Source organism: Bubalus kerabau, chromosome 7, assembly GCF_029407905.1.
Source record: "Bubalus kerabau isolate K-KA32 ecotype Philippines breed swamp buffalo chromosome 7, PCC_UOA_SB_1v2, whole genome shotgun sequence".
Lineage (NCBI taxonomy): Eukaryota > Metazoa > Chordata > Mammalia > Artiodactyla > Bovidae > Bubalus > Bubalus kerabau.
Window position 1 is genome coordinate 58798833 of NC_073630.1, and position 22429 is coordinate 58821261.

Here is a 22429-nt window from a genome sequence, read left to right on the forward strand (position 1 = left end):
CTAATAAATTGGCTCTTCTCATCAGGTGGCCAAAGTATTGGAGCTTCAGCCTGAGCATCAGTCCTTCCAATGAATATTGAGGACTGATTTCCTTTAGGATTGACTGGTTTGATCTCCTTGCAGATCAAACTTCTAGTCTCTACTTCTATATTTCAGTATCTTCCAAAACCAGGTGGCTGCTTATCTAACTTTGTACACACAATATTTAACATAGTTTTTCTAGGCATACTGAATTTTTTAAAATGACTTGGTCAATATTACTAGATCAATTGTACAAAAATGCCAAATGATGTCAACATAGGGAATCAAGTCAATGGAGTACTCATCTTAAGTCACCCCTTCTCATTTGAAATAAAGGCATATGGTTCACATCAACGTCAGGCTTATTGATTGATTTATTATTCATTCACTCAACAACATTAACTGAAAGCCTGCTATGTGCCTGTTACTTTTGTGTGAAGCACTATTTAAACTTGGTAAACAATAGTATCAAGTATTAGCCAACACACTACTCTAGAATGTAAATAATGAAAAACTCAATAATATAAATAAAGTTGAATATATTGAAGTTTTATATGGGTGAACTGTATGCTGTCAATAGACTATGATGTGCCAATAATGCATTAATAGCATATGGCACCCCACTCCAGTACTCTTGCCTGGAAAATCCCATGGACGGAGGAGCCTGGTAGGCTGCAGTTCATGGGGTCGCTAGGAGTCCGACACGACTGAGCAACTTCACTTTCACTTTTCACTTTCATGCATTGGAGAAGGAAATGGCAACCCACTCCAGTATTCTTGCCTGGAGAATCCCAGGGATGGGGGAGCCTGGTGGGCTGCCATCTATGGGGTCGCACAGAGTCGGACACGACTGAAGCGACTTAGCAACAGCAGCAGCAGTATAAGATTCCCAGGGAAGAATGTTGATACTGTTCCCATATCTCTGTCAGGAGTTTCCATTGAGTTAATTGCTTTGTATACTGTTTCACCATTTGCCTATAGGCCTTGCTTTCCTCTGTTAGATTAGACAACAAACTTCCAAGCAAGTTATCCTTAAACTTTACACCACAGTTTTATTCCTTTGTTTCACTTCTCAGGATCCAGTTCTTTATCCAGCTGAGCAGAAATTCTGTCATTTTATTTTTTTTTAGGGAATGAAATTTTTAAATATTTTATTTATTTATTTAGCTGTGTCAGGTCTTAGTTGCAGCACATGGGATATTCATTGCATCATGTGGAATCTTTTGTTGTGGTGCGTGGACTCTCTAGTTGTGGCACATATGGGATCTGAGTTCCCTGCCTGGAGATTGAACTTGCATCCTCTGCATTGCAAGGCAGATTCTTAACCACTAGACCACCAGGGGAGTCCTGTTTCCTTTTCTTAAAGGACCTGATATCTTCTAAAGCACTTGAAAAGATGTTTTAAATTATATATGTTAAAAGAATAATCAACTCACTAAAGTGAAAAAAAAAAATTGGTAGGTGGTTGGTAGTGAAGGAACAGATAATCAAGAAAAGCATAAATATGGACTAATTATACTAAAAACTTGCACTGTTTTTACCCTGTCCTATTTTCCAGATACTGTGCCTATTATATAATTAAAACTCCTCAATAAAGGGGAAAAAAATGTAACATTCCCATAGAAAATGTCAGAATTCTTCGCTGATTTGGAGAAAGAAAGATAAAAGATTTTCAGTAGGCTAGTTAATAAAGCCAGATATATAACAGTTTCTCATTAATCAAAAAGATCCCCTGAAGAAGGGAATGGCTACACACCCCAGTATTCTTGCCTGGAAAATTCCATGGACTGATGAGCCTGATGGGCTCTCAGTCCATGGAGTCACAAAGAATCAGACATGACTTAGTGACTAACTCTTTCTTTCACTTTCTTATTAATTATCCCTTGTTAGTTTCTTTCTGGGTTTGGAAAAATTATGTGTTTTTTTTTTTTCAAATATGAAACTAAATTATATACTAAACTGAGCCTCTTTACCTAAATGCAAATTATGATTTACTCCCTTCCCCATTGTTGATGTTATTCTAGTACTTTTCTTAAGATTTTCTATAGCAATCAAATCTGAATGCATTCTGTGTCTCCAAATATAACTAGAATTTACTGATATTATGTTAAATATCTTATTAATAGTAACAATATCAATCCAAATTTGCAAGGTAAAACATGCCATTGCATGTCAATGATTAACCATGACAGATTATAATTAGAATTTTTAAAAATTTGATTTACTAATTATCATGCTAAAATATCATTAAAATATCAGCAAGCACTTTATGAAAATTTAACTTAAATGAAAACATATTAAACATATTAGACAACACATAGGTTGTCAAACCAGAGAAATTCTGAATTGGGACATGTAAGATAGTTTCTTTAGTAAAGTTGATTTCTTTAGAAAATATCTTTTTCAACTAATCTTGAAAAGAACACTCCCCGATTGAGGCAAAAAAATTAATAGTGAAAAGGTTATACTTAATGCAATTGAGTTGACAAATGATCATGTTTCTAAGTTGAAAGGTAAAAGAAGTGGCCTATAAAGTGATTTATAAAAACATTCTAAGTAAATGCTACACACACACACACACACACACACATAGTCCATTTTAATAAAAGACTATTTTTCCCTTTTCCAAAACCTATTGATTTTTCTTTTTTTTTCTTTTTTAATTTTTTTAAATTTTATTTTATTTTTAAACTTTACAAAATTGTATTAGTTTTGCCAAATATCGAAATGAATCCGCCACAGGTATACATGTGTTCCCCATCCTGAACCCTCCTCTCTCCTCCCTCCCCATTCCATCCCTCTGGGTCGTCCCAGTGCACCAGCCCCAAGCATCCAGTATTGTGCATCGAACCTGGACTGGCAACTCGTTTCATACATGATATTATACATGTTTCAATGCCATTCTCCCAAATCTTCCCACCCTCTCCCTCTCCCACAGAGTCCATAGGACTGTTCTATACATCAGTGTCTCTTTTGCTGTCTCGTAGAGACAGTTTCTGTATGATATTAAGAAAAAGAGGAGGTGTTAGCTTTTGTTACTTCTAATGCATTGAAAAAAATACCAAATGACAGTTAAAAGTTATAAATTTTTCATCAACTTTTAACAATTCACTATAGGACATATGAAGTCCAAGGAAAATGCCTTTTTGATTATTATTATAATACTTCCTTGAGTATCAGGTAGATCTTATAGCAAATGCCACTAGCATTTTCAAGTGACACTTACAATCAAAATTGCCTAATATTTATCTATCTATACTATTTATTTAAAAAGCTGAAAATTACAATCTCATTACACTTTTACTATCTTTCTGTTTAAGTTAGGAAATTCCTCACAGTCTTGTAGAAAACTAATTTTACTGATTTTTTTCTACCTGAAATCTCAGTTTAATGTTTTTTTTTTTTAATCTAGTCCAGATTAGAATAATAGAAATGTCAACAATTTAATGCACTCACTTGATGGGGATTAAAATCAAATTTGCAACTCAGTGACACAATCAGTTACTGCTTTAGAAGTTGCCCTTGATGCCTGAATGTTTACAGGATGTTATATACTAGGGATCTAAATTCTAAAGCCATGTTGTACCAACATCACTACCTTTTTTTTTTTTCTGAATTTTTCAGTCTTTCTCTGTATTAGACCAATGCCTATGGCTACATTTAGTTTATTTTACAATATATACTTTATGATCTGCAAGACAAAGCACTGTAATTTACATCAGATCATTAGCAGCAACCCATGTTCTATTTTGTCTTTTTCCTGGATGGAATTAAGTTTCATCCACTCACAGATAAAAAGGGATATCTATCCTCCTGATCTCTGGATCCCTTACCCCTGGAGTTCAGTCAGCTGAATGGTAATGTGCTATTTTGCAAATGTTATTCTGGTAGTAAAGATGTAAAACAGTAAGGGATTGTGTAAGAATTACTGATACCACTATGTCTAGGTGTCCAGCATTATGTCTTTCACCAAGAAGATGATAAAAGTGAACAGATTTCTAGGAACAGTGTTTAATTCGCTTTTTGAGTTTCTGAATATGAGTAGCCTATAAGATAAATGGGCCAAGATTCTTGATAGGCAAGGAGATATGTAAACATGTATCTCAAATAGTGATCTGGGCTGATTAAATGATTTTAAAGACCATTACCTAACAGTAGTGATAGAAGTCATGGAAGCACATTATCCCACACAAGAAAATTCTTTCTGAACATCATTATAAGCATTTTGAGATTGTCAGTCTAAGAATCTAAAATCTCACCACTGACCAATATTCTAAGGTATTTTTACACAACAAATCACCCCCAAAGCAGTGGCATAAGACATCCATCCTTTAGCATACTATTCTTGTCAGCAGGCTGGCCTGAGCTCAGCTAGGCTGTTCTGATTATGGCTGTGTTCACTCCAGTGACTACAGTCAGTTGCTCGATGGGCTAGAGGCAGGATGATTTGGACTGGTTTCATATGTGATGGATTCTCTCTGCTCGGTGTGGTGTCTCAACTTCTAGAAGGCTACCTGAGGTATCAGCAATGCAGGTGCAAAGCCCCAAAGGAGTGAGACCTAGATTCAGAACTTGTAAAAGTTCATTAGTGCTGTATTCTGTTAGTTAAAGCAACTGACAAAGCCAGTCCAGATTCAGGAAGTGAGGAAACAGACTCTACTTATTGATGGAAGCAACAACTAAATCAAATTGCAAAGGATATGGAAAGATAGTGACATTTTTACAAATTAGCTGTTACAAAAGTGAAAGAGTAGAAATACATGGAAAAGTAATACCAGATAATCATCTGTGCACTAAAATTGACTAGAAGAATAGAGGAAATTAATGAATTAAGAATTCATGTGAAATGGTAATTTTATAATGTATTACAATTCTAAACACTGACTCTTCTGTTCTAATAATGTACAAAGAGTAACTGCTGGTAGATAGCAGAGGTGTTTGTAAGCAATTCCAAAAAATGATTTGGAGAACACATTTCTGCATGCTTCACTATAAGTACACTTTAAAAATATCCAGTGTATAAAGGTTGTTTATGTATGTATGTGTGTGTGTATATATATATATATATATAAATTGTCACGAGAAGAAATATTGGGTGTGGCTTTTTAAATTAATTATTTAGTTTTTTTTTTTTTCTTATGCTGGTCTTAGTTGCAGCACATGGGATCTTTAGTTTTAACATGCAGAATCTTAGTTGCAGCATGTGGAATCTAATTCCCTGACCAGGGATCAAACCTAGGGGGACCACAGATTCTTAGCTACTAGACCAACAGGGAAGTGGGTGGGACTATTGTTATGCTGGGTTGATGTCTGAACTACAGAGATGATTCCATGTAATATTCAGTTACATGAATATTTACAGTCTGAAAAAAAAAAAAGGTTATGTCTGTTCACCTACTCAACAATGGAGCGAAAGTAAAGGAAAAAATTAAAATGAGAAAGCATCTCCATAGCGAGAAGTATACTTTTCCCAAATGATTTCCAGGAAATGGTTTAATTAAATACAGATGACCACAATGTCAAAAGTGCATATTGTATACCATACAAGAGGGTTGCAGAGAATATATAATCAAGAAGTAATGCATATCAGCCCCTGATTTTAAGCCACATAAGAAAAGAGATTGTATTTTTTGTCACTCATGTATCCAGTGCTTAACTGTTTAACTTCAAAATAGTAGATGTTTAATAAATATATGTTAAATGAATGAATACATCCAAGAATAAATGAATAGCATAGCTTATTGTGATTAGGGTAATAAAATTTGTAAAATACCATCAATGTGTTAAAAAGTATATAATACTTTTATTATATACTTTTTAAAAAGTATATAATACTATTTCTACACTGGTAGAAATAGCACAAAATATCTGAATAGGAGATATATTTTTAACCTTTATGATGTAATTGTTTAACAACTTATGATTTTGAGTTATAATTTTCTGATTATATTTATTACCTTACTGACAGTTTTATGTACTTTATTCTTTTGATTTCAAGTAGAAAATCTCCTTTCCACTTTTTCGTAAGGTAGAGCTGGTGGCAATGAATTCCTTCAGTTTTTGTTTGTTTAAGAAAGACTTTCCCTTTCATATCTGAAAGGTAAGTTTGCTGGATAGACAGTTCTTGGAGGACAGATTTTATCTTTCAATGTTTTTAGCATGTCTTTCTGCATTCTCCCTCTCTCCTGGTCTTAGTGTTTCAGCTGTAGGTCAGTGTATAGCCTAATTGGGTTTCTCCTGTAAGTTCTGATTCCCTCCACCCCTGGCTGTTTTTAAAATTCTTTTTGTCATTGACAACTTAAGTATAAAGTGTCTTGGAGACATCTTTTTGCGTTGGGATAATTAGGTATTCTTTTAGCTCCATAGACTTGTATATTCAGTCCCTTCCACGTATGAGAAGTTCTCAGCTGTTATTTCTTTAAATAAACTCTGTTTCCTTCTCCCTCTCTTCTTCCAAGATACCCATTACCCTCATGTTGCCTTTTCTAATGGAGAGAATAGTTCTTGGAGAATTATTTCACTTTTTAAAAATCTTAGTTCTCTTTCCTCTTCTGCCCAAATTATATCTAAAATTTATCTTTTAAAAAATTTTATTGAGGTCTAGTTGATTTACAGTGTGATGTTGGTTTCAGGTGTACAGCAAAGTGAATCATTTATATATATACATACTCTTTTTTAGATTATTTTCCCATTTAGACCATTACAGAGTATTGAGTAGATTTCTCTGTGCTATACAGTAGGTTCTTATTAGTTATCTATTTTATATTTTATAGTGTATATATATCAATGCCAATTTCCCAGTTTTCACTGACTCTGTCTTCCATATCTTCTGCTCTGTTTGCAATGCTTCCTAATGCTGCTTTTTTTTTTTTTTAACTATACTTATAAGGTGGATCAGATGGTAAAGTGTCTGCCTGCAATGTGGGAGACCCAGGTTCGATTCCTGGGTTAGGAAGATCCCCTGGAGAAGGAAATGGCAATCCACTCCAGCACTCTTGCCTGGAAAATCCCATGGATGGAGGAGCCTGATAGGCTACAGTCCATGGGGTCGCAAAGAGTCAGACACGACTGAGCGACTTCACTTTCATACTCATAAGGGACTCATGAATGCAAAGCACCATTGGCTATTAGAACTAGGTGATTTGGGGACCCATACCTCATGTGATAGGCTTCCCTGGTAGCTCAGCTGGTAAACAATCTACCTGCATTGCAGGAGACCCCAGTTTGATTCCTGGGTTGGGAAGATCCCCTGGAGAAGGGATAGGTTACCCACTCCAGTCTTCTTGGGCTTCCCTGGTGGCTCAGATGGTAAAGAATTCACTTTCAATGCAGGAGACCAGGTTCAATCCCTGGGTTGGAAAGATCCCCTGGAGGAGGGAATGGCAACCTACTCCAGTATTCTTTCCTGGAGAGTTCCCATGGACCAAGGAGCCTGGTGGGCTACCGTCCATGGGGTCATAAAAAGCCAGACATAGCTGAGCGACTAAGCACAGCAAGCACCTCAGGTGATAGTTGGAAAATTGGGTCTTTGTATGTGTGGTCTGAACCCTTAATTCCTCAGAGAGAAGCTGGGAGTTTGGTGTTACCTCCTGATTATAAGGCACTGTACAGGGAATGGGGTTTTTAGGAAGAATGCATCTCAGTCTTTCCTGTTTGTTTTGATGTGGTTAGTTTCTCAGCTACTCAATACGTAGGAGTCACCCCACTAGTTTCTGAATTTCTCTTAAAGGAAGTTGATCCATGTGAACCTGTGTATTTAGTGTGTTCTTAGGAGGAGGGAATGTCAGAAGCCTTCTGTGTCACCAACTTGATCTCAAGTTTTTATAGAAGCTCTTTTAGTTGATTGAGAGAATCTATGAAGCCACCCATAAATACTCTAGATGAAGGGTGTGTGTGTGTGTGTCTGTCTGAACTATACTTAGACACCTTCAAAATTTAATGACATTAAGCTAACATATTTTTTTACTCATAGTTTAAGATAACTTAGCAAAGGTTTTTAAAATCACATGCTCAATTTGCCACATGCTTTGAGCTATGTTTTGGGGGCATTGTCCTAAATTTATCTTTACTCAAATTTATCAATTTTAACACCATTGATGTCTATAGAGGATGAGGATTTTTCAAATCATGAAGTCCTGATTCTTTCATATTTAAATTCCTTCCTTTAGTGTAACTTTCTCTTGTCATATATTGTAAGAAATAAGAAGAAAGCAGATAACATTTTCAACATCTTGACCAGAAATTTTCTTCATAAAATCATTAAGTTCTTTAGGTATTTTCTACTTTCCACAACACTGCAGATTTATTTATTTCTTTATTGACAAGAACATTATTGTGGAGGTAAGAATAGACATAAGAAGATTTTTTTCTGACAAAAATGACTCCACATGGAAATAGAAAGTCAGAGAAATAGAACTTAGTCCTGACATTTCCCAGCTCTTCTTTCATACCCCTTCTCTGATCTTAACACATTGGGCTTAACCAAAATGTCTCTGTTAGAGATGCATCTAGTCCTTGCAGAGGAAAACAAGTGTTTATCAGGACAGGCCAGCTCCTGTTTCTACCTTTATGAGGCAGTTCCAAAAATAGCACCTTCTGCACTTTGTGGATACATCTGAGATACTACAGTTTGATGTAACCTGAGAAGGTTTGAAGTGACTTTGAATACGATAACAATTTTTTCATCCCCAGATCTTGGAGTGCTCCTGGAAAGTATTTTTCTACAATTTTGCTACCCTTATGATTTTGTCAAAAATAGCTATTTAAGGGTTGTATTTCACATGACAGAATGTGGTCCACTGGAGAAGGGAATGGCAAACCACTTCAGTATTCTTGCCTTGAGAACCCCATGAACAGTATGAAAAGGCAAAAAGATAGGACATTGAGAGATGAACTCTCCAGGTCAGTAGGTGCCCAACATGCTACTGGAGATCAGTGGAGAAATAACTCCAGAAAGAATGAAGGGATTGAGCCAAAGCAGAAACAATGCCCAGTTGTGGGTGGGATTGGTAATAGAAGCAAGAGTCAATGCTATAAAGAGTAATATTGCACAGGAACCTAGAATGTTAGGTCCATGAATCAAGGCAAATTGGAAGTGGTCAAACAGGAGATGGCAAGAGTGAACAGAGACATTCTAGGAATCAGCGAAGTAAGATGGATCGGAATGGGTGAATTTAACTCAGATGACCATTATATCTACTACTGTGGGCAGGAATCCCTTAGAAGAAATGGAGTAGCCATCATACTCAACAAGAGAGTCTGAAATGCAGTACTTGGATGCCATCTCAAAAACGACAGAATGACCTCTGTTCATTTCCAGGCAAACCATTCAATATCACGGTAATCCAAGTCTATGCCCTGACCAGTAACACTAAAGAAGCTGAAGTAGAACGGTTCTATGAAGACCTACAAGACCTTTTAGAACTAAAATCCAAAATAAATGTCCTTTTTGTTATAGGGGACTGGAATGCAAAAGTAGGAAGTCAAGAAACACCAGGCAAATTTGGTCTTGGAGTACAGAATGAAGCATGGCAAAGACTAATAGAGTTCTGCCAAGAGAACACACTGGTCATAGCAAATACCCTCTTCCAACAACACAGGAGAAGACTCCACATGGACATCATCACAAGGTCAACACCGAAATCAGATTGATTATATCCTTTGCATTCAGAGATGGAGAAGCTCTACAAAGTCAGCAAAAACAAGACCAGGAGCGGACTGTGGCTCAGATTATGAACTCCTTATTGCCAAATTCAGACTTAAATTGAAGAAAGTGGGGAAAACCACTAGACCGTTCAGGTATGACTTAAATCAAATCCCTTGTGACTACACAGTGGATATGAGAAATAGATTTAAGGGACTTGATTTGATAGACAGAGTGCCTGATGAACTATGGATGGAGGTTCATGACATTGTATAGGAGACAGGGATCAAGACCATCCCCAAGAAAAAGAAATGCAAAAAAGCAAAATGGCTGTCTGGGGAGGCCTTACAAATAGCTGTGAAAAGGAGAGAAGTGAAAAGCAAAGGAGAAAAGGAAAGATATATCCATTTGAATGCAGAATTCCAAAGATAGCAAGGAGAGATAAGAAAGATTTCCTCAGTGATCAATGTGAAGAAGTAGAGGGAAACAATAGAATGGGAAAGACTAGAGATCTCTTCAAGAAAATTAGAGATACCAAGGGAACATTTTATACAAAGATGGGCTCAATAAAGGACAGAAATGGTATTTACCTAAAAGAAGCAGAAGATATTAAGAAGAGGTGGCAAGAATACACAGAAGAAATGTACAAAAAACATCTTCATGACCCAGATAATCACGAAGGTGTGATCACTCCCACTCACCTAGAGCTGGTCTTCCTGGAATGTGAAGTCATGTGGGCCTTAGGAAGCATCACTACGAAAAAAGCTCATGGAGGCAATGGAATGCCAGTTGAGCTATTTCAAATTCTAAAGATGATGCTGTGAAAGTGCTGCACTCAGTATGTCAGGAAATTTGGAAAACTCAGCAGTGGCCACAGGACTGGAAAAGGTCAGTTTTCATTCCAATCCCAAAGAAAGGTAATGCCAAAGAATGCTCAAACTACTGCACAATTGCACTCATCTCACACGCTAGTAAAGTAATGCTCAAAATTCTCCAAGCCAGGCCTCAGCAATACATGAACTGCCAGATGTTCAAGCTGGTTTTAGAAAAGGCAGAGGAAAAATAGATCAAATTGCCAACATTGATCTTTCCATGTATCATGGAAAAGCAAGAGAATTCCAGAAAAACATCTATTTCTGCTTTATTGCCAAAATCTTTGACTATGTAGATCACAATAAATTGTGGAAAATTCTGAAAGAGATGGGAATACCAGACCACCTGATCTGCCTCTTGAGAAACCTGTATACAGGTCAGGAAGCAACAGGTAAAACTGGACATGGAACAACAGATTGGTTCCAAATAGGAAAAGGAGTACGTCTAGGCCATATATTGTCACCCTGCTAATTTAACTTATATGCAGAGTACATATGAGAAATGCTGGGCTGGAAGAAGCACAAGCTGGAATCAAGATTGCCTGGAGAAATATCAATAACCTCAGATATGCAGATGACACTTGCTTATGGCAGAAAGTGAAGAGGAACTAAAAAGCCTCTTGATGAAAGTGAAAGAAGAGAGTGAAAAAGTTGGCTTAAAGCTCAACATTCAGAAAACTAAGATCATGGCATCTGGTCCTATCACCTCATGGCAAATAGATGGGGAAACAGTGGAAACAGTGACAGACTTTATTTTTCTGGGCTCCGAAATCACTGCAGATGGTGATTGCAGCCATGAAATTAAAAGATGCTTACTCCTTGGAAGGAATATTATGACCAACCTAGACTGCATGTTAAAAAGCAGACATAATTTTGACAACAAAGTCCTTGTAGTCAAGGCTATGGTTTTTCCAGTAGTCATGTATGGATGTGAGAGTTGGACTATAAAGAAAGCTGAGAATTGATGCTTTTGAACAGAAGAATTGACCCTTTTGAACTGTGGTGTTGGAGAAGACTCTTGAGAGTCCCTTGGAATGCAAGGAGATACAGCCAGTCCATCCTAAAGGAGATCAGTCCTGGGTGTTTTTTGGAGGGATTGATGCTGAGGCTGAAACTCCAATACTTTGGCCACCTGATATGGACAGCTGACCCATTTAAAAAGACGTGGATGCTGGGAAAGATTGAGTGAAGGAGGAGAGGGAGATGACAGAGGATGAGATCGTTGGATGGCATCACCGACACAATGGGCATGGGTTTGGGTGGACTCCGGGAGTTGGTGATGGACAGGGAGGCCTGGTTACTGCGGTTCGTTGGGTCACAAAAAGTCAGACACTATTGAGCGACTGAACTGAACTGAATTATTTTGTCAAAAATAGCTATTTAAAGGTTGTGTTTTATAGTGAAATTATATCACAGTTGTATACTAATAATATTATGGCACTAATATGTAAATGCCCCAAACATAATCCTTTCAAATTAATAAATAGTGAAATATCAGTCAAAACATACTATGTACTTGACAATATATGTTAATATTCCAGTGCTCAAATACCTAAATTGGTGTCAAAAGGAATTAAAATTCACATTTCACCCACACAGTTGCTTATAATAGCACAGTCCCAACTCCTTTTAACCAAGTGTTCTTTCAGTAAGGCAAATAACTGTGACTTGTAGTTGCAGTGGAAATTGCATCTGTGTAGTGCTGCCTGTGAATGAATGTGTTTTTTTTTTTTATTACTAGATTTTATGGCACCACATATATTTCATGTACCCAATCCAGCTTTTATCAGAAATAAAATGTTCCACATCTAACTTATATTTATTCTTTCTCAATTGTTTCTCAACATATATAATCCCAATATGCATGTCTGTGTCACACCTTTTACATAATTGGGATGAGAATAAGTACTTTGGGCATTGAATCAGTGTTGCTTCTAGTGTTATAAATTTGCTTTATCTGGAGAAATATAGTCTTTTGTTGATGAAGACACTAAGATGAAGTAGATAGGTTATCACAATGTCAGAGAATTTATTGTTTGTTATTTTCATTGAGTAGCTAAGTAGTGTCCGATTCTTTGTGACCTCATGTACTACAGCACACTAATCTCCTCTGACTTCCACTATCTCCCACAGTTTGCTCAAATTCATTTCCATTGAGTTGATGATGTTATCCAACAATCTCATCCTCTGCCATCCCCTTCTCCTTTTGCCTTCAATCTTTCTCAGTATCAGGGCCAGAGAATTAGAGATAAACAAATTGCCACTTTAATATTTCTATTTTTAGATCCTGAAAATATTTTTAACTTAATAGAGGTAAGTCAGACTGTGAGAATTCAAAAACAGGTTATATTTATCAGTTAAAATAATTTATATGTAGCAAATAAAATTACTCTGATTGGACATACCACAGAAATTATGCTACCTACTGGTCCAATCTGCTTCTCTCATTTATAAAAGACTAGAAAGAATAAGAATATGTCAGTTTCAAAAATAAATTAGATTATTCCTGTATGTATCATTTCAATAGAATGAGACATCAACCTCACTTAGGAGTAGATTAATTCATCCAAAGAACATTTAATAATTTTTATGAATAATTTACTCAGACAGCTTTTAAAGTCATTCATGACACACATTTCCTCTCTTGTAATCTACAGTTGAATATATCTATGTAATTTAAGCAAATATAACTTATTTGTATTAGTCTAAGATGGCATAAAGTACATGCCATCTACTTACTTATGTGCAGGCTAATGAGTTTTATTCACTGAATAAGTAATCAATACTGCATATTCAATTCTGTCTAGACTTTCTGGTGAAAATTAAGTAGCGCTGTTCAAATTATTTAGTCCTTTTCCTCTCAAAATCTCATTTTCTATAATAGAAAAACTGTCCATGAGCATGATTTTCACTGCTGCATGGGAGATTATCATCATAAATGATGTGATAGGAGATTTAGATTGAGCCGTAACTCAAAGATAATGTTTTTCTCTTATTCTGCAATAGATAACTTGTATCTTGACTTTTTTGGGAGTAGCTGGCTTAATGATCAATGTATTAGTACTGTACACATTTCACTCTTATGCCTTTCTACTTTTTTAATGTGTGAAATTATTAATCATCATTTATATTTTTCAGCAAAGTAATCAATACTAGTTTATGTAGTGTTAAACTTGGAATTAATCACTTTTCAGAGATATCATCTTTCTCATCTTACAATTTAAACTCGAATGTGAAAGTGAAGTTGCTCAGTCGTGACTGACTCTTTGCAACCCTATGGACTGTAGCTTACCAGGCTCCTCCATCCATGGGATTTTCCAGCCAAGAGTACTGGAGTGGGTTGCCATTTCCTTCTCCAGGGGATCTTCCTGACCCAGGGATTGAACCTGGGTCTCCCGGATTGTAGACGGATGCTTTATCATCTGAGCCATGAGGGAAGTCCAAATTTGAATGTAATTCCTATTTAATAAGCATATTCAATACTGCTTCTGTATTTATGAAATATTTATTTTGCTTTTCTCACAAATCATTTGAGGAAGTAACGTCTAGAAAACCAACTCTCAAAGCCACATCAGTTAAAATCATAAGGTGCTAATAAAATTTTGGCTGGTTATGAAGACTTTTTTCTGTTAGAAGATATAACATACTGCATATCCACCTTCCAATAATTGCATAGCACTTGCTCAAAGTGCACTTGTATTTCATGCGCATTTTCTTGTGCAGTTCAAGCAACATCCTAGGTCACATGACTTTTATACATCAAAATTTACTGTACGTGCCAGTGTATAGCCCACTGTGGAACTTTAGAATAGAAAAAATATATATACCTAGAATTTTGGAGAAGGGTCTTATTTTCCTGGCTCTGTTAGAATAGCCAGTTTTGTGCTTTTCATTCACTTTCAAGAGAGATTTTTCTACCGTGGTGCAGAACTAATGGTGCTGGGGAGCTTATGTCTTCATTTAAAGGCCTAAAGATGCATTGAACCTTGATCATTAAAATGATTTTTCTTGCTCATATAAAGTAATTTCTGTTCACAGCATTTAGCAGAGTCATCGTCTCAGAGACGACATTAAAAATATTGGTTTAATAAAATTTGGTTTTAAAAAAAATAGCCAGAACAGAAGAAAAGCAGTAGTCAGGTTAGACTCTTTGTGGCCAACATAAACTATAGCCTGCCAGGCTCCTGTGTTCATGGAATTCTCCATGCAAGAACTCATTGAGTGGGTTGCCATTTCCTCCTACTAGGGATCTTACCAAACCAGGGATAGAACAAGCATCTCTTGGGTCTCCTGCATTAGCAGGCAGATTTTCTTTTTTTTTTTTTTTAACCACTGAGTCATCTGGGAAGCCCTATAGCAAGCACAGTGTATCCTACTGACTAAAGTAAAAGGCCATCAAAAGACCACTGCAATTAGAGGCAGAGCAATATGAAAGAGAAGAACTTAGATTCTGGAGTCTCACTCCCTGGATTCCAAAATGAGTTCTAATTCTTACTAAGTCTCGTGTTAGACATTAATACCCTGATATTTCTATGTGTCAATTTTCTGACAAAAGTTGAATAGTACTTATTTTTATGAGAGTCAAATGATATGATGTTCATAAAATACTTGGACTTCCCAGATGGCACTAGTGGTAAAGAATCCACCTGCCAATATAGGAAATGTGTGCTAAAAAAAAAAATTAATAATTTGACATTAAATCTGAATAATATTTACCTCATGGTATCTTCAAATATCATTTTGAGTCACAATTTTCAGTTGAGCTTGTTAGAAAATTTAGTGGGATATTTAATAAAATAACTCTACTCCCTTTGTTGAAAAACTTCCTCAAACACTGACCTTTAGTGTTTGGAGTTAGCATTTAAATATTTAAATATCCATTTATGTATAAGTTTATCCCCCAAGTTTGATAGATTGAAATTTTATTTCTATTCAGTTCTACCTATTTTATAAATTTCTTTATGATTTATCCTTTAATCTGTGAATTATTTGAATGTATATAATTAAGTTTTTAAATATTTGAGTGGTTTCTTGATTTCTTCTTTTCATTGACTTCAATTTTCATTCTATTTTGGTAAAAAAATACTCTGTAACCATTTAATCCTGTAAAAGATCTTCAAATTTTGCTTTTATTGCTCAGTATATGGTATAAATTAACAACAAAAAAATACCATGAATTTTCAAAAATGTTTATATTTGTAATCAATAGATGTTATTGTTCAATCATCAGTCATGTAGGACTCTTTGCAACCCCATAGACTGCAACATGCCAGGCTTCCCTGTCCTTCACCATCTCCCAGAGCTTGCTCAAACTCATGTCCATCGAGTCAGTGATGCCATCCAACCATCTCATACTCTGTCATCCCTTTCTCATCCTGCCTTCAATCTTTCCCAGCATCAGTCTTTTCTAATGAGTTGGCTCTTTGCATCAGGTGGCCAAAGTATTGGAACTTTAGCATCAGTCTTTCCAATGAATATTCAGGATTGATTTCCTTTAGGATTGACTGGTTTGATCTCCTTGCAGACCAAGGGACTCTCAAGAGTCTTCTGCAGCACCACAGCTCAAAAGCATCAATTCTTCAGTGTTTAGCCTTCTTTATGGTTCAACTCTCGCCCATAGCTTTTCTTCCAAGGAGCAATTGCCTTTTAATTTCATGGCTGCAGTCACCATCTGCAGTGATTTTGGAGCCCCAGAAAATAAAGTTTGTCACTCTGTCCAGTGTTTCCCCATCTATTTGCCATGAACTGATGGGACTGGATGCCATGATCCTGGTGTTTTGAATGTTGAGTTTTAAGCCAGCTTTTTCACTCATCTCTTTCATTTTCATCAACCGGTTCCTTAGTTCCTTTTCTTTTTCTGCCCTTAAGGTGGTGTCATCTGCATATCTGAAGTAACTGATAATTCTCCCAGCAATATTGATTCAAGCTTGTGCTTCACCCAGCCCAGCATTCCTCATGATGTATTCTGCATGTAAGTTGAATAAGCAGGGTGACAATATATAGCCTTGATGTACTCCTTTCCCAATTTTGAACCAGTTTATTGTTTCATGTCTGGTTCTAACTGTTGCTTCTTGGTCTTCATACAGGTTTCTCAGGAAGCAGTTAAGGTGGTCTGGTATTCCCAACTCTTTAAGAATTTTCCGGTTTGTTATGATCACCACAGTCATAGGCTTTAGCGTAGTCAATGAGGCAGATGTTTTTCTTGAATTCTCTTGTTTTTTCTATGATCCATTGTGTGTTTGCAATTGGATCTCTGGTTCCTCTGCCTTTTGTAAATCCAACTTGAACCCCTGGAACTTCATGGTTCATGTACTGTTGAAGCCTGGCTTGGAGAATTTTGAGTGTTACTTTGTTAGCGTGTGAGATGAGTGCAATTGTGCAATAGTTTGAACATTCTTTGGCATTGCCTTTCTTTGGGATTGGAATAAAACTGACATTTTTCAGTCCTGTGGCCACTGCTGAATTTTCCAAATTTGCTGGCATATTAAGTGGAGCACTTTAAGAGCATCATCTTTTAGGGCTGAAATAGCTCAACTGGGATTCCATCACCTCCACTAGCTTTGTTCATAGTGCTGCTTTCTAAGGCCCACCTGACTTCAAACTCCAAGATGTCTGGCTCTAGGTGAATGATCACACCAGTCAATAGCAGTGCTACACTAACTATCACTATGTCTAGGATAGCTGTTAGTTGTTTCATATCTTAGGATATTTTCTTTTTATCTAGTAGTATTATTTTCTTGTAGAAAGGTATTATGTTCTCCATTTATGAATGTGACATTGTAAGTAGTCCATGTAATTAGTGTTAGGCGAGTGCAGAGAAAAAGAGAGCAAGCTGGGCAGTCAGGCAAGAAAAAGGAAATTCATTAGAGGGAAAAGAGAGGGTGATGCTCATAAGGAGAACCAGCATCCTCCCTTCCTTACAGGGTTCTTTTTATACCCCACCAATGAAAACTTCTCTGAAGGGATGGTCACATAGCCAGAGAAAATAGGTGCCAGTGAGAACAGGATGCCATTAGGGTAATTTGGTCAGTTTCACGGATCACTGTGATTTATTCTTTGTTTGTGAGGTCAACATAACAAGACATCTCATCAGTGAGACCCCATGTGGACCCTATCAATTAGACTTCAAATATTTATGTGTTCTTAAGAAATGACCCATGTATTATAAAGGCTGTAACTCAGAAACCACCAAAAGCAAGAAATGCATAGGGTCAGGCATGTGGGAAGGAAGGTGGCCCTTCCATCCCTCTCTGCCACAGCCCCAGCCCCTTAAGTGTTTGCCAACCCAGAAGCTCTCTCAGCCCCTTTAGTTAGGGCTTGTTATGGAGATTTTCTTATGTAAGTGTGAAAGGTTAAATCAATACCTGTTAATGATCAATTCTACCTCCAGCCCCTGTTCATCAATAGAGGATGGAGAGAAGGGCTGAAAACTTCAACCCTCTATCCAGATAACTGTTTCCCCTGGCAACCATTCCCCCATCCTGAAGCTACCCAGAAGCCCCCTTCAAGCCCCACTCAGTCATCTCATTAGCATAAAAAGACACATTACTTGAGAAATTCCAAGGATTTTAGGAGCTGTATGCAAGGAAACAAGGACATAGATGAAATATATGTTTGTTTTGTCATGAAGGGACTCTCAGTTACAGTGCTGGATAAGGAACTATGGCTGTGTCCTCCAGGAGGACGTAAATGCTGTAAAACAGCATCAAATATTTGGTGCTGTTTCTCCCTTAAATTTAGGAACCAAGGGCCAAGATGAGAGCAGCACCACTTAGTATTTGTTTAGTGACTCACTTGCAAATGTGTTCTTGTCCTTGCAAACTTAACTCTGCTGGTCTCGTCATCTTAGTTCCGAAAGGAAGTGTTTTGGAACACTTAGTCTCCTGTGTTTCCACTAGGAGACACAACAATAATTTATTGAACTGAAAATTAACTGCCACTCAGCCTCTATTGGGCTTCTCATGCCTCCAAATCAATGGGAAAGAAGGGAGTTATCATGCTGGCTTGGATGATTAATTCTGACAACCAAAGGGAAATCAGGCTACTACCCCACAGTGGAACTAAGGAAGAATATAATACAGAAGACCCAAGGTGTCTGTTAGCATTACTGCACCCTTGATTTCGGATGCACACAGCAGTAAGCAGCAGCTGTAAGCAAGATGTTAGTTTCCTGGACTGAGAGTCCTAACCACTGAACCACAAGGGCCAGCAGTTAGGCTAGAGTCCCTAGTCCTTGCCTGCCAAAGTCAAGAACAAATTCAGAAGGTAACAAGTAGGTAAGTTAGTTGAAAAGAAAAGTACATGCAGAAAGGTGCATTAGCAAGCTCAGAGAGAGAATTGCACCTTTGGAAAAATTAAATCCTTCATAAATGGGTAGTTTTCTTGATCTTTATCTTCCCTCAAGCAAATCATCTTGCTTTGTCCCTCACTGGTAAATTGATCTCAGGACCCTCTCCTGAGGTGCACATGCACCCCTCAGCCAAAATGGATCTCGAAGTGAAGCCTTCTGGGAAGAGCAAGACTCATATGGCCTGGACTTATCCCCTGACTTTTGACCCCAAGGAGCCTCTCTGTGCATGCATAGTGTCTCTCTTTTCCCAAAAAGGCAGGAAGTGGAGTTCCCTTAATCCTTTACTAAAACAGGTTTTTGACCTTCTTTATCCTTGCCATGATTATTTTTTTTTAATTTTTTTTTTGCCATGATTATTAACTTGACTATTGCCATGACTATTACCTTGAGGTGTATATTTTTCCAGGCAAGAGTACTGGAGTGGGGTACCATTGCCTTCTCCAATACAAGAGACAAAGACAGGCTATTTACTCGGTTTCTGTTGTTACTTCCATTCTGGAGAGCAAACAGGAGGCTGATTGTAAATTCCTCAACTCGAGCCCACCTGTATCTTGTCTCAGGAAGTGCAAACAGGAGGCTAGTGGTAAGTATCCAATGTGAGATCCACTTCTTCCTTCCCAATGAAATGCAAATAGTAGGCCAGTTATTAATGTCTAACCTAGAGCCCATCTATCTACTGCCTCTCTGTGTGATTAAAATCAGTGGAAAACTACAACACTCAATCCAGGCTGGACCACTAATGGCTCAGACTCTTCAGGGAAGAAAGTTTGGGTCACCTCACCAGGTAAAGAACCATGACTAATTGAGGTGCTTCCTTAAGGCAAAGAGAATATGGAATGGCTATTGGAAAACAATAGTTACGAATACTAGCTGTGACTACATGGCCAGTTACAGAAATAAGGAATGTAATTGTGATGAAGATGTCCTCCTAAATTTGTTTAGAATATGTTCACTCTAATGCCAAAGAAGAGCAGTGCCAAACAATGTTCTAACTACTGTGCAATTGCACTCATTTCACACACTAGCAAGGTAATGCTCAAAATCCTTCAAGCTAGACTTCAACAGTTCATAAACCAAGAACTTCTAGATGTAAAAAGCTGGGTTTAAAGAAGGCAGAGGAACCAGAGATCAAATTGCCAGCATACAATGGATCATAGAAAAAGCAAGAGAAATCCAGGGGAAAAAAAAATCTATTTATGCTTCATTGACTATTCAAAAGCCTTTGACTGTGTGAATCATAATAAACTGTGGAAAATTCTTAAAGAGATGGGACTACCAGAGCACCTTACCTGCCTCCTGAGAAATCTGGATGCAACTCAGGAAGCAATAGTTAGAACCAGTCATGGAACAACAAACTGGTTCAAAATTGGAAAAGGAGTATGTCAAGGCTTTATATTGTCATCCTGCTTATTTAACTTATATGCAGAGAGTATGTCATGAGAAACGCTGGGCTTGATGAATCACAAGCCGGAATCAAGATTACTGAGAGAAATATCAATAACCTCAGATATGAAGATGATAAAACCCTAATGGCAGAAAGCAGAGAGGAACTAAAGAGCCTCTTGATGAAAGTGAAAGAGGACAGTGAAAAAGATGGCTTGAAATGCAACAGTCAAAAAATGAAGATAGTGGAATTTAGTCCCATCACTTTATGGCAAATAATGGGGAAAAAGTGGAAGCAGTAACAGATTTCCTTTTGTCAGGTTCCAAAATAACTGTAGATGGTGACTGCAGCCACAAAATTAAAAGGTGCTTGTTCCTTGGATGAATGCTATCATAAAGTAAACAGGATATTAAAAAGCAGAGACATTATTTTGCCAACAAAGGACAGTGAAATCTATGGTTTTTCCAGTAGTCATGTATGGATGGATGTTAGAGTTGGACTGGACAGAAGGCTGAGTGCTGAAGAACTGATGCTTTCAAACTGTGATGCTGGAGAAGACTCTTGAGAGTCACTTGAACTGCCAGGAGATCAAACCAGTCAATCCTAATGGAAATCAACCCTGAATATTCATTGGAAGGACTGATGCTGAAGCTCTAATACTTTGGCCACCTGATGTGAAGGACCAACTTATTGGAAAAGACCCTGATTCTGGGAAAGATTGAGGGCAGGAGGAAAAGAGGTGACAGAGAATGAGATGGTGGGAGAGTATTATCAACTCAATAGACATGCTGCTGCTGCTGCTGCTAAGTCGCTTCAGTCGTGTCTGAATCTGTGTGACCCCATAGATGGCAGCCCACCAGGCTTCTCTGTCCACAGGATTCTCTAGGCAAGAATACTGGAGTGGGTTGCCATTTCCTTCTCCACAAAGGACATGAGTTTGAGCAAACTCCGGGAGATAGTGAAAAACAGGGAAGCCTGCATGATGCAATTCATACCATCCCAGGGAGTCAGATATGACTTAGCAGCTGAACAATACAACATATATGTATGGAAAATTATTTTTCTTATCCCCTTATTCATGTAAGATAAAATATATAAGAAAGAGATGATGTGAATCTGAAAAATATATCAGTTTTTGCTTTGTGTGAAGAGAAGGCAAAAATTAAAAACATTTACCTGGCCAAATGCAGCTCTGAGTTCAACTGATTATTGTTGAAAGGCAGATCTACAAAGCTTTAAGGGTATTTTGTATAAATTTTTTAAGGTAGAGGAAGATCTTTATTTTGTGATTTAGGATACTTACTCTGTTTATCTCTGTCTTATGCCAGAAAGTGAGACCTTCTCTACACATTTCAGTATTATTTACATGGGGAATACAGAACAGTGCATAGGTAAATAACTTATTTAGAATTGTTATCACAAATATACACAGCTCAAAGTACCCAAACTGCATTCTCCTAGTTCATCCATAGTAAACACATTGAAACAAACTTTTTTAACTCACAGAGGTAGTGCATGGATTAGAATAGTAGAACAGTGTAGTGAAAAATCAAACATTTGTGTGAACTTGACTTTCTTGAAAGAATAAAAATATAGAATTTTCTGTTTTGAGATAGCACATGATGGAGACATTACTATATTATCATCCTATCCCTGGAATACATCAGGAAAAATAATCTTTAAGAAAGGAGTATTCACTGTGATGGACTTTTAGGTAAGATATTTAAGCTGTATGTGTCATAGATTGTACATGTTCTATCTGTCCAACAAAGTTCTGACAAGCATAGCATGAAACAATATCTTTAAAAGTAGATATTTTACTTTAGATGTATTAAGAAGTATCAGTATATATTTATTGATCTAACATAGAATTAAAGCCATACTACCTTGAAATACTGTTTAGTATCATTATGGTTCTCTAGACATTGTCCCTGTTAGGTGTCTTACCAACTCTTCTCCATACTCTCAGCCCCTCCATACATACTGACTTGGCTTCCTTAGGATCTCTTAGATTAAACTTAAGGTTTAAGTCCTTATACTCAAGTTTTATTTATTTTGGAGTTTTGCAGAAATCATTGACAGCAAAGTCTCTGAGTTACTAAGTGCTTCTGTAATTGTATAGACCCAGCTAAATACAGTCATACATCACCTTTTCAAAA

The 22429-nt window shown here is 37.1% G+C and overlaps 1 long non-coding RNA gene across 14 annotated transcripts in view; it reads left to right on the plus strand.

Moving 5' to 3' along the window:
- The window catches only part of LOC129657751 (uncharacterized), a 136324-nt gene that overhangs the window by 48707 nt on the left and 65188 nt on the right, over nucleotides 1–22429 (plus strand). For 5 of the 14 annotated variants that reach the window (XR_008717072.1, XR_008717077.1, XR_008717078.1 and 2 more), the window contains exon 3: nucleotides 16405–16507. The exons of 7 other annotated variants lie outside the window; for them this stretch is intronic. This is a non-coding gene — a long non-coding RNA (uncharacterized LOC129657751). Of the gene's footprint in view, nucleotides 1–16404; nucleotides 16508–16622; nucleotides 16967–22429 lie in introns of those variants that run through there. 2 more of the 14 variants (XR_008717071.1, XR_008717070.1) reach the window with 1 other exon arrangement.